We start from the raw sequence: 16,769 nt of genomic DNA, 5'->3' as shown, positions 1-16,769 counted from the left end.
TCCTTTATTCCAAGATGACTCATAAACTCACACCAAAATAGCAAAATATAAACACAAACTTCAATTTATGTGAGCACACTTCTGAAACAACACTCTTACAATGATTTATTTCTTCTCCCTCTCCCAAAGTGGAAGAAATGTATAGAGGAAAGAGAACAATTCAATCTAACAATGTATCAAGAAATTACTATGTGCAAGATTTGTGCTCTCCATAGATAAACAGAACACTTAAAACTTTTACTGCCTGTCACAAAATACTAAACACAGTGCCAAGCAAAAGGGGATTAAGAAGGAACTATAGAAATAAACATGATGTCCCCTTCTTCAAGGAGTTCACAGACAAATAACAATAATGATGGATAATATTTATCGAGCACTTACGATGTGTCAGACACTGTTCTAAGTACTTTACAGGGATTACCTCATTTAATTATTATGAAAACATTATGTGATAGGTACTATTATTATCTCCATTTTACAAATAAGAACACTGAAGAGAGATTAAGTGGCTTGCCCAAGGTCACACAACTAGCAAATGCCAGAGTCAGGACTGAATTCTTAACTCTTAAGCTTTAAAATTCTATACAGCCTCAATATATGATGCTTCAGATGATTATGATAATAACAGTAATAAAAATGATAATAGTAGGGGCTGGCCCCGTGGTCGAGTGGTTAAGTTCACAACCTCCACTGCAGCAGCCCAGGGTTTTGCCAGTTGGGATCCTGGGCTCGGACATGGCACCACTCGTCAGGCCACGCTGAGGCTGTGTCCCACATGCCACAACGAGAAGGACCTGCAACTAAGATATACAACTATGTGCAGGGGGTTTGGGGAGATAAAGCAGAAAAAAAATGATAATAGTTAAGATTTACTGCCTTGTACTGTGATAAGTTCTTTACGTACATTATCTAATTTAATTCTCCCATCAACCTGGTACAGTACTACTATTGTTACTCTCTATTTCACAGATGAGAAAACCGAGGATACGGAGGTTACATAATTTGCCTACGGTCCCCTAAGAAAGACAACCATCCTAAACCTCTCTTCTGAATTTCAGACTTGTTATCCAACTGCCAATTTGGAATCTCCCAATCTCCCCTCCCCTAAATGTGTCCCCCATGCAGTCTTCTCCAGCGTAGTTTACTGACAATTCTAGAACCCAGTTGCTCAAGTCAAAAATCCAAGTAAGAGTCATCCTTGACTCCTCCTTCCCTTGTGCTAATATCTCACACTCAATCCATTAGGAAATCCCATTGCCTTTACTTTCAAAAATATCCAGAATCCCACTACTTCTCTCCACCTTCACTGCTACCACACAGACTGAGCCACCATCAGCTCTCTCTAGATTACCACAACAGCTTCCCAACTTAATTTTCATCAGTTATACACTCACATAGCTTCAAATAGGTAAAAAAATAACAGTCCCCTGGCCTACCCATACCGCCACTGAATCCTATTCCCAGGAGGGAACCACTTTCAACTCTTTTAGCTGTTTCTTCTATTTATCATCATAGCTCTAGCTAACATACTACTATTTCTGACCTTCTACTGCCTTTCCAGTGTGGAGGCTGAGGATCCAGCCCTCTTAAATTACTTCCCTTCCAATATTGTTATAAGACAATTTTTGGTAAAACCAATTTTCAGGAGAAACAAATCAAGATTCAGCATTTACATTATCATGACTAATTATAATCATTATTAGGCCAACTAGTGTATTATGATCACATTTTATTTCTTGCACAATTTTTGTGTGTTTTGCCTAATTTCTAATTTGCTTAGTTATTACATGCCTACGACTAATTCTTCCCAAAGCCTCCAACAGAAGGGTAAAATTTTTCTGAATATGAATTTCCGCCCTGCCAAACACATCTGGAAATCCCTAAATTCTTCCCTCAAACATCTCTCCTGGAGCTCTTGATTCTTCCACTCCAGTTTGAAGTGCTTATTCTCTAGATTATTGCCTAGCAGTCACCCTGGGATTTGCTATCATCTTTCTACCCATTTCTTTTTCTTTCTTTTTTTTTTTTTTGAGGAAGATTAGCCCTGAGCTAACTACTGTCAGTACTCCTCTTTTTGCTGAGGAAGCCTGACCCTGAGCTAACATCGTGTCCATCTTCCTCTACTCTATATGTGGGATGCCTACCACAGCATGGCTTGCCAAGCAGTGCCATGTCCGCACCTGGGAGCCGAACCGGTGAACCCCGGGCCGCTGAGAAGTGGAACGTGTGCACTTAACCGCTGCGCCACTGGGCTGGCCCCTACCCATTTCTTTCTAGATCTTATGCCTTCCGTTTTACTTTTATTTTGCTGTTTTGTTTACCCCCTTGTTTTGATGGGACACATCCTCCAGCAGCTTCCTAAGAAAGGGCACGAGAGGCAAATTTTCAAAATCTTGCATGTCTGAAAATGTCTTTATTCCACCCTCATGCTTGACTGACAGTTTGGCTGGATATAGAATTTAAAGTAGGAAATAATTTTCTCTCAGAAAGCACTGTTCTGTTGGTCTAGCTTCCAGAGCTAGTGTTGAGAAGTCTAATACCATTTTAATTTTTAATCCTTTGTATAGGATCTGTTTTGTTTTATTTTTTCCTCTGTGGAAGTGTTTAGAGTCTTATTTTTATTACCTATATTCTAAAGTTTCATAATGATATTCTCTGGGGTGCGTCCTTTTTCATTAATTCTGCTGGGCACTTAGTAGGCCCTTTCAGTCTAGAAGTTCATGCCCTTCAGTTCTAAAAAATGTTCTTGTATTAGTCAAAAATAGACTTCTTGGATTGATCCTTTAATTTTCTTATCTTTTCTTTCTTATTTTCCATCTTTGATTTTTCTCTATTAATAGATGATTTCCTCAACTTTATCTACTTGACTTTCTATTCAAATGGTTTTATTTATCATATTTTTCAATTTTTAGGAATCTGTGTGGTTCTCTAATTATATCCATTTTATTGTATACCATTCTTGTGCCATGAATAGTATACAATACTTCTCTAACCTCCTAAAAGATAATAACTACAAGGTTTTTTGATGGTTACTTTTTAAAGCTTTCTTCTTTTACTTGGAGCTATGCAATTTCTCCAAATCCACCAATTTCCTGGCAGGTGGTGGGGGTGAGAGTGGGATGGAGATGTTTCCTGCCTGCCTGAGAGCCAAGTGATAGAAGAGGACTAGAAGTCTCAAGAGCCTCCATTCAGTATGCAGGCACTATCCCTTCACCTCCCTCTTTCTCACTATGGCATTCCTTCTCTATCTTCTGTCATGTTAGATGCTTACCCCCAGTTTGAAGCATCCCTGGTTCATTTTTCTCCAAAAATAAAACTGATCTCTTGTCGAGATGGGTGAGAGTTAACTGATTAGCTGAAATGAGTGAGGATGGTGACCTGCAGGTCCAGTTTACACCCCTTAAAAGGCTTACATTAATCCTGTTTTCAGCCCAAGCCTGAGACCCACCTTCAGTTCCTGAGCTTTTGTAGGTTTCTGTGATGCAAACTGGCTTGCTTCTAATTGGTATCTGCTTCTATAGATACTGTTCTATAGGCATTGGTAATACAATGGTGAACAAGATAAAGTTGCAGCTGCAGGGAGCTCACCCTATACTAGAGGCTACAAACAATAAGTAAACAAATAAATGAACAAGATATTTTTAAAAATGGTAGGAGTTATGAAGACAAAGCAGAATGAGGGCATAAATAGTGACATGGAGGGCTATATTAGACAGGCTAGTCAACAAAGGTCTCTTCGAAGAGGGGATATCTCATCAGAAGCATACCATATGATTCTGGGATAAAGACATTATAGGAAAAAGGAAAAGTAAGTACAAAGATCCTGAAGTGGGAAAGAAGTTGGTGTATTTGAGAAACAAAAAGGCCAATGAGGGTGGAGAGAATGGTATAAGATAAAGGACTATGATCAGAAATAAGATCAGAGAGGCAGGTAGGTCAAATCACTTAAGGTCTTGTACTACATCTAAGCCCAGAGTTTGGATTTTATTTAAAGGGTAACGAAAAGTCACAGAAAGAAATTAAGCAGGGCAGATAGTGATATCTGATTTACCTTTTTAAAGTTCAATCTGGCTGTTGTAGGGGCTAGAAGGTAGTGGCACAATATATTTAAAGTGCTGAAAGGAAAAAATCTACAGCCAAGAATACTCTACCTGGCAAGGTTCTCATTCAGAATGGAAGGAGAGATAAAGAGTTTTCCACACAAGCAAAAACTAAAGGACTTTATCACCAATAAACCAGCCCTACAAGAAATGCTAAAGGGACTTATTTAAGTGGAACAGAAAAGATCATAAATAGGAATAAGAAAATTATCAAAAATAATAATAAAATCACTGATAAAGGCACATATACAGTAAAGGTAGCAGATCAACCACCTATGAAGCTAATATGAAGATCAAAAGACAAAAGTACTAAAATTATCTATTTCCAAGATAAGAGGTTAACAGATACACACACAAAAAAGAGGTTACATATGATATCAAAAACATAAAATGTGGGAGGAGGGGAGTAAAAGAGTAGAGCTTTGGGGCCGGCCCCATGGCCAAGTGGTTAAGTTCATGTGCTCTGCTTTGGTGGCCCAGGGTTTCACTGGTTCAGATCCTGGTCACGGACATGGCACTGCTCATCAAGCCATGCTGAGGCAGTGTCCCACATGCCAGAACTAGAAGGACCCACAACTAAAAATATACAACTATGTGCCAGAGGGCTTTGGGGAGAAAAAGGAAAAATAAAATCTTTTAAAAAATTTTTAAAAAAAGAGTAGAGCTTTTAGCAAGAGGTCAAACTTAAGACATCATCAACTTAATACAGGTTGCTGTTTACATAGGTTATTACATATGAACCTCATGGTAAGCACAAACCAGAAAGCTATAATAAATATACAAAAAATTAAGAGAAAGGAGCCCAAATATAATAGTAAAGGCAGCCATCAAACCACAAGGGAAGAGAGCAAGAGAAGAAAGGAACAGAAAAGAACTACTACAACATTGAGAAAAGAAAGTAACAAAATGACAATAAGTACATACTTATCAATAGCTATTATAAATGTCAATGGACTAAATGGTCCAATCAAAAGACACAGGGTGGCCAATTGGATAAAAAAACAAGACCCACATATATGCTGCATACAAGAGACACACTTCAGAACTAAAGACACTCATAAACTGAAAGTGAAGGGATGGAAAAAAGAAATTCCATGCAAATGGCACTGAAAAGAAAGTTGGGGTAGCAATACTTATATCAGACAAAATAGACTTTAAAATAAAAACTGTAATAAGAGACAAAGAAGGGCACTAGATAATGACAAAGGGAATGATCCAACAAGAGGCTATAACACTTGTAAATACCTATGCACCCAACATAGGAGCGCCTAAATATATAAAGCAATTATTAACAGACATAAAAGGAGAAATAGACAGCAACACAATAATAGTAGGGGACTTTAACACTCCACTTACACCAACGGATAAATCATCAAAACAGAGGATCAATAAGGAAACACTGGCCTTAAATGACACATTAGATCAGATGGACTTAGTAAATATATATATTTAAAAACGGCAGAATACACATTCTTTTCAAATGTAGGTGGAACATTCTCCAGGATAGATCACATATTAGGCCACAAAACAAGTCTCAATAAATTTAAGAAGGCTGAAATAATACCAACCATCTTTTCTGACCAGAGCATTATGAAACTAGAAATCAAGTACAGGAAGAAAACTGGAAAAGCCACGAACATGTGGAGATTCAAAAAAAATGCTACTGAACAACTATTAGGTCAAAGGAGAAATCAAAATATACCTGGAGATAAATGAAAATGAAAATATGACATGCCAAAATTAGTGGGATACAGCAAAAATGGTTCTAAGAGGGAAGTTTATAGCAATTCAGGCCTACCTCACAAGAAAAATCCCAAATAAACAAACAGTGCATCTGAAGGAACTAGAAAAAGAAAAACAAACAAAGCCCAAAATCAGTAGAAGGAAGGAAATAATAAAAATCACAGCAGAATTAAATGAAACAGAGACTTAAAAAACAATAGGAAAAAAAACAATGGAACCAAGAGCTGCTTCTTTGAAAAGATAAACAAATGGACAAACCTTTATTTAGCTAGACTCACCAAGAAAAAAAGAGAGAAGGCTCAAATAAATAAAATCAGAAATGAAAGAGGAGCAATTACACGGACACCTCAGAAATACAAAAGATTGTAAGAGAATACTATGAAAAGTGATACACCAACAAATTGGATAATCTAGAGAAATTGATAAATTCTCAGAATCATATAATCTTCCAAAACTGAATCAAGAAGAAATAGAGAAATAGAGAATAGAAGAATAGATCAATCACCAGTAGCAAGACTGAAACAATAATCAAAAACCTCCCCCCAAAAGTCTAGGACCAGATGGCTTCCCTGGTGAATGCTACCAAACTTTTTCTTTTTTTGATGAGGAAGCTTGGCCCTGAGCTAACATCCATTGCCAATCTTCCTCTTTTTGCTGAAGAAGATTAGCCCTGAGCTACCATCAGTGCCCATTTTCCTCTATTTTATATATGGGATGCCACCACAGCATGGTTTGATGAGCGGTACGTAGGTCCACACCCAGGATCCTAACCTGCAAACCCCAGGCTGCTGTTGCAGAGCACATGAACTTAACCACTATGCCACTGGGCTGGCCCCTCTACCAAACATTCAAAGAAGACTTAATACCCATCCTTCTCAAATTCTTCAAAAAAACTGAAGAGGAGGGGAAGCATCCTAAATCATTCTATGAGGCAAACATTATCCTGATACCAAAAACAGACAAGGAAAACACAAAAAAATAAAATTACAGGCCAATATCACTGATGAACATCAATGCAAAAATCCTCAACAAAATTCTAGCAAATTAAACACAACAATACATTAAAAAGATCATACACCATGAACAGGTGGGATTTATTCTAAAGATGCAGGGACAAACCAGCAGCTAACATTGTACTCAACGGAGAAAAACTGAAAGCTATCCCTTTAAGAACAGAAACCAGACAGGGATGCCCACTTTCACCACTTTTATTTAACATAGTATTGGAAGTTACAGCCAGAGCAATTGGGCAAGAAAAAGAAATAGAAAGGATCCAAATTGGAAAAGAAGTGAAACTGTCACTATTTGCAGATGACACGATTGTATATATAGAAAACCCTAAAGAATACACCAAAAAAACTTTTAAAAATAATAAATGAATATCGTGAAGTTGCAGGATACAAAATCAACATACAAAAATCAGTTGCATCTCTATACACTAACAACAAAGTAGCAGAAAGAGAAAGTAAGAATACAACCCCATTTACAACTGCAACAAAAAGAATAAAATACTTAGGAATATATTTAACCAAAGAGGTGAATGAGCTCTACGCTGAAAACTATAAAACACTATTGAGGGGTCAACCCCATGGCCGAGTGGTTAAGTTCATGCACTCCACTTTGGCGGCCCAGGGTTTCGCCGGTTCGGATCCTGGGTGCGGACATGGCACCACTCATCAGGCCACGCTGAGACAGCATCCCACATGCCACAGCTAGAAGGACCCACAAGTAAAATATATAACTATGTACTGGGGGGATTCGGGGAGAAACAGTAGGAAAAAAAACACTATTGAAAGAAATTGAAGACGACACAAAGAAATGGAAAGATATTCTGTGCTCTTGAATTGGAAGAATTAACATAGCTAAAATGTCCATACTTCCTAAAGCAAACTACAGACTCAATGCAATCCCTATCAAAGTTCCAATGATATTTTTCATAGAAATAGAACAAAGAATTCTAAAATTTATATGGAACAACAAAAGACCACAAATAGCTAAAGGAATCTTGAGAAAAAAAAAAACAAAGATGGAGGTATCACACTCCCTGATTTCAAAATATACTACAAAGCTATAGTAATCAAAACAGCATGGTACTAGCACAAAAACAGATGCACAGATCAATGGAACAGAATCAAGAGCCCAGAAATAAACCCACACATCTATGGACAACTAATCTTCAACAAGGGTGCCAAGAACATACAATAGAGAAAGGAAAGTCTCTTCAATAAATGGTGTTGGTAAAACTTGACAGCACATGCAAAAGAATGAAAGTAGACTATTATCTTATATCATAAACAAAAATTAACTCAAAATGGATTTAAGACTTGAAAGTAAGACCTGAAACCATAAAACTTCTAGAAGAAAACATAGGTAGAACATTCTTCAACATCAGTCTTAGCAGCATACTTTCAAATACCATGTCTGACCAGGCAAGGGAAACAAAAGAAAAAAATTAACAAATGGGACTACGTCAAACTAAAAATCTTCTGCACAGCAAAGGAAACCATCGACAAAATGAAAAGACAACCTAATCACTGGGAGAAGATATTTGCAAACCATATATCTGATAAGAGGTTAATACCAAAATATATAAAGAACTCGTACACCTCAACAACAAAAAAACTGACAACGCAATTTAAAAATGGGCAAAAAGGGGCTGGCCCCATGGTCGAGTGGTTAAGTTCACACGCTCTGCTTTGGAGGCCCAGGGTTTCGCTGGTTCGGATCCTTAGCATGGACCTAGCACCGCTCATCAAGCCATGCTGAGGCAGTGTCACACATAGCAGAACTGGAAGGATCTACAACTAGAATATACACTATGTACTGTGGGGCTTTGGGAAGAAGAAGCAAAAAAAAAAGACTGGCAACAGATGTTAGCTGAGGGCCAATCTTAAAAAAAAAAAGCCAAAAAATCTGAACATTTTCCCAAAAAAGGCATGGAGATGGACAACAGGCATATGAAAAGATGTTCAACAATACTAATTATTAGGAAATGCAAATCAAAACTACAATGAGGGGGCTGGCCCCATGGCCGAGTGGTTAAGTTTGTGCGCTCCACTGAGGCTTAGATCCTGAGCACGGACATGGCACCACTTGTCAGGCCATGCCGAGGTAGCATCCCACATGCCACAACTAGAAGGACCCACAACTAAAATATACAACTATGTACTGGGGGTATGTGGGGAGAAAAAGCAAGAAAAAAAAACTACAATGAGATATCACCTCATGGCCATCAGAATGGTATAATTAACAAGTCAAGAGGATGTAGAGAAAAGGGAACTCTCATACACCACTGATGGGAATGCAAACTGGTGCAGCCCCTATGGAAAACAGTATGTAGATTCCTCAAAAAATTAAGAATACAACTACCATATGATCCAACTATTCTACTGCTTGGTATTTATCCAAAGAAAATGAAAACATGAATGCGTAAAGATATATGCACCCCTATGTTCCTCATAGCTTTATTCACAATAGTCAAGACTTGGAAACAACCTAAGTGCCCATCAAGGGACGAATGGATGAAGAAGATGTGGTATATAAACACAATGGAATACTAGTCAGCTGTAAAAAAAAAAAAAAAAAGATGAAATCTTGCCATTTACAACAGCATGGATGGACCCTGAGGGTATTATGCTAAGTGAAATAAGTCAGACAGACAAAGTCAAATACTGTATGATCTCACTCATAAATAGAAGATAACAACAACAACAAACAAACAAATACATAGATACAGAGATTAGATTGGTGGTTACCAGAGGGAAGGGGGGGAGGGAGAAGGGCAAAAGGGGTGACTAGGCACATGTGTATGGTGATGGATGGTAATTAGTCTTTATGTGGTGAACATGATGTAGTCTACACAGAAATCAAAATATAGTGATGTATACCTGAAATTTACATAATGTTATAAATTTATATAATGTTATAAACCAATGTTACCTCAATTAAAAATAAAAAGCAGGGGAAAAAAAGTTCAATCTGGCTGTTGTGGGGCAAGGGAGATCAATTAGAAGGGTTGGGCTGGGATGGTGCCTGTGGAGGTGGTAATAAGCAGTCAGACTCAGGACATATTTTAAAGATAATGCTGAACCACTTGATGGCTGGAAATAGGGTGTGAAGGAAAGAGATTAAAAACGACTCCTAGGTTTTGGCCTAAGTAATGGATGAATGTCAGTTCCATTTGTTGAGATGGAGTGGTCTAGAAAGGAAAAAATGGGGGGGGGGGTAGGAAAATGATCGACAGTGGTCCATAATAGGTACTCAATAAATGGTAGTCATTGACTATATTAAAAACCATCTTCCATTATATGTCAACCATATTTCAATAAAAATCATCTTCTTTCTGGGGTTTTATTACTTCACTACCCCCCAGATAATGACATAAATATTACCGAAGCTTATTCCATATTTTATTTTACAAAATTTTTCTGGTTACATGAAATTAGAACTTGGACTCAAGTCCTAAGTCATTAGATGTTCTACTTTGGCACAGAGAAGAGAAAAAAATGTTAAGACCTCCTTAGCAACATGCCAGTGTTACAAAATTTGCTTTGAGGGTTACACTGAGACTGTTTCATCTAGTTACTCACTAGGATTACAATGAGAAAATCAGAAAGATCTACTGTAAGCCATAATTTTTAAATGCTTCCCATTTATTCTGGAATACACACACACATCCCTGAGATAACATATTTTTTAAACTTGATCATTTAAAAATGATTTAACATTAATTAAGGTGGTTTTAATTGATTAGTTAATGTTATTTCTAACCACTGATCTGGTCCATTCCCCTCATTTAGGAGAAACTAAAGCCTAGAGGTCAAATAACTTGTCCAAGAGAACACAATTAAGAACTCATGGAGTTGTGTTAAGTGCTTAAGAGGAATAATGGAAGATAAGGCTGCAAAAACATATCAGACCTTAACTGTCAGTCTACAGGATTTTTGACTCAATTCTGAAAACAATGGGAGCCACACAAGGTTTTTAAGAAATAAGTTATACAATTAGAGCTGTGTATCAGGAAGAGTAAAAAGGGGGGCAAAGAGATAGTGAAAATAATTCACTCCAGGCAAAAGTGAAGACGGCTGAACTAACATGTAGAAGGGCAGGAACAGATGCAAAAGTCTTTGAAGTTTTAAAATCAAGAGCTTAGCTTCTGATTAGAAGCAAGGAATAATTAAAGATGACTTTGGGATTTTCAGAATGGGTAACTGGAAAGATAGCTATCTCAATAACTCAGACTGGGAAAATATCCTGCCATATCCTCATAGCCTTAACTGAGACTAGCCTGTTTCCTATACGCACAGTTTGCTTCCTAAGGAGACAGTGTAGGAGACAGCAGCCCTCTACTTCTCTTGTGTCCACCATGATATCACTTGGCTGGACTGAGCAGTTCCAGTTAAATATTTGGTGAATTGAAAGCATATTCTATTTTAACAAAATGGCAATCATATTGTTGCAAACGGATTTTGAAGGGGAGCTAAAACAATTCTGAACAAAAATTAATAGATAGGAAAATAAATTCAGAATGTGGCCTGAAAAGAAAGCAAGCATGAGAATGTGAATGAGGAGCCTAAAAGAATATTACATTTCCCATGGCATGAAGAATAACAAAGAGGTATGAGAACAAGCCTTGGTACAGGTCCTCAGAAAGGCCATTGGGGAGTGGAAGTGAGCAGGGCATGGATTTGGGTTACAGATCTTGAGCACAAGACTTCCTGGCATAAACAACCTTATTCACAAGAGGCCCAAATAATCAGTCCCTGAATTCAACACAGTACTTTATTGTTCCTTTTTTTAACTGATAACTCAGAACAACTGATGATAAAACAAACAATCTTAACTGTATCCATGTATTAAAAAAATACATACACACAAAATATACACATCTACTGCCTCTATGACTTACCAGGCCCACTCTTTTCCTTGCAACTAGAAATCTTAGGAAGGGGAAAGATAAAAGGAAAGGGGGAAGTAGGGAGGTTGGGCTCAAGAAAAAGAGTGAAATAAAACTGCAAAAGTTCAGCTCACTCACTCCTGCTGGGCATAAAACAGCTGTGCCAGCAGAGGACCAAAGCATGCCCAGAAGATTAGATGCCTACCATCTGGCAGGTCATGCAGATAGCCTTCCCTCCCAAATAGACTTTCCAAATCACTAATGCAGTAATTTTCAACTTTTTCATTGTTTTTAAGCAGGAGACTCTTCAAAACCCTTATACAGAAGTTCAATATACAACAGATAAAAACTGGAGCTTCACTGGCTGGATGAAGCAGACGGGAACTGAAAGCCTCATCTCTCAGCAACCTTCCCTCCCGGGGTCAGCCCCTGAGGAGGCATGTCTGTAAAAATCCTGGGGTTCCGAGGGATGGATTCTTCCCAATTTAAATCTAATAATCTCAATTTGAAAGAAAACTTTGGTTCATACTTCTACCTCAGGTTTGCACCTATAAAAGAGAGCTTATATTATTTATAGCTTGAAAACAGACTAAGCACCACACTAACAGATAGTAACAAAAAATTTAAATTATGAAAAATACAAGACAACTAAAAAAGCATTTAGCAAATAAAAATTCTAAGAATTTTGAGAATGGAACATACACATGCTTAGTTTGATATTTAAGGCATCCAAGGGAAGTATAATAAACATTTCTATTGCTATAGCACTCCTCTGGGTGACAAAGCCAAGAGGACTCCACTTGCTCTAGGCCACTGGTAGGGTAAGTTCCTTTTGTCATATTCAAAATATACAATGAAAGTGAAGACACAAAAACATGAAAGATACAAAAAATTAGAAGTTCCTTTTAAAAAGTAATCCACTCCAGGCTTTTAATCACAGTATATTTGAGACAGATGGCTTATGCAGAACAAAAATGCACCATAAGAGTGCAAATCCACCATGGTTAACAATAATTACAATAATTATCATGCATTATATACTTACTATGGATTATAACAGATCCCCAGGCTTTGTATACATTATCTCATTTGCTGCCTTAGCGCAAAGACCAAGTTAACACTACCTTTTGTACATTAGAAAACTTAGCTGAGAGCAAAGAATATTATTTTTTGTAAGTTGAAAGGGAGGGGTGTGTCATTCTTGAGCAACGGAACCAAAAAGAGATAGGCTAAGAAAACAGGTCAAGACATCAGAATAGGAATGGTATCACTGGTTTCATCACACCACCATGTTTCTAGGCTGGAACACACATACATTTGGCAAAACAAGAGCAAAGACGTAGGTAGACCCCAGCCCACTGTTGTCGAATACAGTAGCTACTAGCTTCATGTGTAATTTGAATTTACATTTAAGTCAAATAAAACTAAAAATTCAGTTCCTTGTTCACACTAGCCACATTTCAGTGCTCATTAGCCACATGTGGGTACTGGACAGCAAAGATAAGGAACATTTACATCATTGCAGAAAGTTCTATCCAACAGCATTACTCTAGCAGAAAACCCTTGAATGCATTAAAAACAGCAGTAGATACTCTACAAATGTTTGGTGAGTGAATGAGTAAAAGACAGACAGGTTTCAATGGACCATTTAAAGAAATAGCCAGAGGAAAAGAAACCAATAATAATAGTTTCTGGGCACTTAACACAAACGAGGTACTATCCTAGATGCTTTCTATATACTAATTTAATTAATCCTCAATAATAACTCCAGGGGCCAGCGAGTGGCACAGCGGTTAAGTTCGCATGTTCTGTTTCAGTGGCCCGGGGTTCACTGGTTCGGATCCCAGGTGCGGACATGGCAGCGCTTGGCAAGCCATGCTGTGGTAGGCATCCCACATATAGAGGAAGATGGGCACGGATGTTAGCTCAGGGCCAGCCTTCCTCAGCAAAAAGTGGAGGATTGGCAGCAGCTAGCTCAGGGCTAATCTTCCTCAAAAAAAAAATAATAATATTAACTCCATCTTTACTGTCAATATCCTCATTTTATTGACAGGAAAACTAAGACTCGGAGAGGTAAACTTTCCCAAGATCCAGGATTTGAATCCAGGCAGCTTGATCTAGAATACAGAACTTTCCTTTTTAATCATTATACTATATTATACTACTTGTATCATATAACAACTATATTTTAAAATTTTGCTGTGATAGAATAAAATTTATTTAATCTTCCCATGCGTTCATCAGTCAAGTTCATGGTGGAAAAAAATGAGAAAAAAAGTGGTGAAATAAAAATATTGGCAGGAAATATTCCACATGTTAATACTAGTTTGATCCCTAGGTACTGAGATATAGGGCAACTTTTATTTTCTTGTTTTTGCTAACTCTATTTTCTAAATGTTCCATAGGGACAGTGTATCACTTCTGTAATAATAACAAAAACAATAAAAATAATATTTTTTAAGCAAGATGAAAATATGATTAGAGTAAAAATTCCTAAGCAGAATATCACATCAAGACTCATCCATCTTACTCTTAAACATCATAGAGGGCCCTTAACTGATCTCTTGGCCACCAGTCTCCCCAACACTAAACCATTCTATGTTTGCCATCTGCGTTACCCTCTCTCATGCTAGTCCCTGCTCAGAATATAATACACAGGGCATAAACTATAATCTTCTTGGCTTTATGCAAAGCATTTCTGAATAATTTGGCACAGTTCTACCTTTCCACCTTTATCTACCAATACCATCCTATCAAATCCTCACTTCTTCCAGGAGAAGCATGGTAGAAAGAGCCTAGGCCTCAGAGTCACAGATCTTGGCCAACACCTAATCTCTAGCCTCAGTTCATTCAATGGAGAACAGCTGTGATAAAATCTTTAAATAAGTAAAGCATCCAGCACACAACAGCCTTCAATAAATGGTAGTTTTCTCATTATTGTTATTATTAGCCAAATGGATTTTTATTCACTGACTCCTCAAAAAACTTTGTACTTTCACCTCTGTGCTTTAAATCACTATTTTGCTCCGTTCTGAGTTCCTTCCCTATCTTCTAAAATCCTATTAAAATTCAAGTTCCAGCCTGACTCAGTCTCCTCCAGGAAAGCTTCCCTGACTCTGCCAAGTTAATATGATTTCTCACTCTTTTGAACTTCTATAGCACCTAGAATTTATTCTACCCAAGTAGTGGTGTCCTCGCTGATTTTATTAGTTCTCTTTTCATGTATTGTAAGTCCTAATCCTCAATTAGAGCGTAAATTCCTTGCCAGCAGACATTCCTTTTTATACATACTTTTATACCTTTCTGAAGTCTGACACATCATCAGGCATATACTAGATGCTCAAAAAATGTGTTAATCTGACTTATGGATTGGAAAGAAAGTCATCATAACAAAAATACTGGCCAAACATTATTTTAGTGGACTAGAAAGCCAATAGTTCTATATAAAGGTAGAAAGTTTCAAGTGAGCAGTTTAATCTAATTCCTTAATTTACCACCACTGACCAAACATGTTAAGTCATACTTAAGCTGCATGATTTCGATCTAGTCCAATATATATATTAGCAACAAATGACTCTAAGTAAATAGCACTTTTAACTTTTTAAGTCATCTTACAGGTAGTTAACCAGGAGTGGACCCACCCTTTGCAACGAGACCCTCGATGCAGGCTCCATTCCTGATCGCCGTGGGCTTGCTTCTTGCTGGCCCTGCGGCTCCTGTAAGCATCCTCCCAGACGGCTCAGTAGATTTTCCTGGGTAACTGTGATGAGGGGAAGGATCCTGTGGTGATCAAAACCCTGACTGTGGAACCTGACCCCATTGCTGTTCCTGGAAACGTGACTGTCAGTGCCAAGGTAAAGACCACTGTCCCCTTCATTGCTCCTCAGAAGGTGGAAATAACTCTGGATAAGGAAGTGGCCAGTGTATGGGTCAAAATCCCGTGTATGGAACAAATCGGTAGCTGTACATTTGACAATGCCTATGATATGCTTGACACTTAAGACTCCCCCTGGGCAATCCTGCCCAGAGCCCCTGCACACCTATGGGCTTCCTTGTCGCTGTCCCTTCAAAGAAGCCACCTACTCATTGCCCAAGAGTACTTTCCCCTCCCCAACCTGGAGCTGCCCAGCTGGCTCAACAACAGGAACTACTGCATCCAGAGCGTCCTGAGCGGCGGTGGGACTCATCTGGGCTGTATCAAGATCTCCACTTCTCTAAAGGGCAAATAATGTGGCACCAACCACAGCAGAATGACGGAGTCTGAGGAAGTCGTCCCTCATCCCCTGTCTTGCATTTGCTAAGGCCAAATTCCAACTCTCTGTCCACCTTTAAGCTCCTTTCTACAATGATGCCGTCCTCCTCGCTGAAAGCCATTTTGTACCACCTACATGTTAGGCGTGGGCAAGTAGCCCTAACGTCACAGAGGATGAGCTTGGTGGTTCTTGATAGCCCAGGACATCTCTTGGGCTGGCCACATCATTTCCTCCTCGTTCCTTTGGCTTTCTCTCCAAGAGCTTAACTCATTTTCTAAACAGTCAGAAGGAATGGAACCAACGTGTTCTGTGACCCCAAGTTCAAACTGACCCAACCTTGGCCCCCTGAAGTACCTTTATGATTTTCTTATTAAAATTTTGTCACTTACTTAAAAGTAAAAAATAAAATAAAGTATCTTATACATAAGCCCTACTTAAATATATATTGACTGAAATTGTCTTATTTGCTTTCACTTGGAAACATGCTCATCTCACTAAAAAATCAAGATAAAGTGAGAAAGATTCAGATACTGATCACTAGAAAGTGATGATTGCATAACCTTATTACACATATAAAATAATTTTCCTTTAAAAAGGTAAACTATGTCTCCTCCCTTGAAAGCTAAAAGTTAAGAGTAGATAGTCTGGGGGCATAATTCACTTTTATTTTCATTCATTGATTTAATTATGATTCTTTATAAGGCAATTAAGAAAAATAACTACATAGAGAATAAAATCATTTGTCTCTGACAAATTACTAACTCAGCAATAGGAAAT

At 38.0% G+C, this 16,769-nt stretch overlaps 1 protein-coding gene and 1 pseudogene across 2 annotated transcripts in view; one reads left to right on the top strand and one right to left on the bottom strand.

The window, feature by feature from the left end:
- Nucleotides 1-16,769, bottom strand: part of TESK2 (testis associated actin remodelling kinase 2) — a 130,406-nt gene that overhangs the window by 48,993 nt on the left and 64,644 nt on the right. The gene's annotated exons all lie outside the window — the stretch shown is intronic.
- LOC106826135 (ganglioside GM2 activator pseudogene) lies at nucleotides 15,272-16,116 on the top strand (annotated as a pseudogene).

This window comes from Equus asinus, chromosome 5 (assembly GCF_041296235.1).
Source record: "Equus asinus isolate D_3611 breed Donkey chromosome 5, EquAss-T2T_v2, whole genome shotgun sequence".
In the NCBI taxonomy this organism is placed as follows: Eukaryota; Metazoa; Chordata; class Mammalia; order Perissodactyla; family Equidae; genus Equus; species Equus asinus.
Note: the sequence above shows the minus strand (reverse complement) of the source record. Positions and strands in the feature narration are given on the sequence as shown.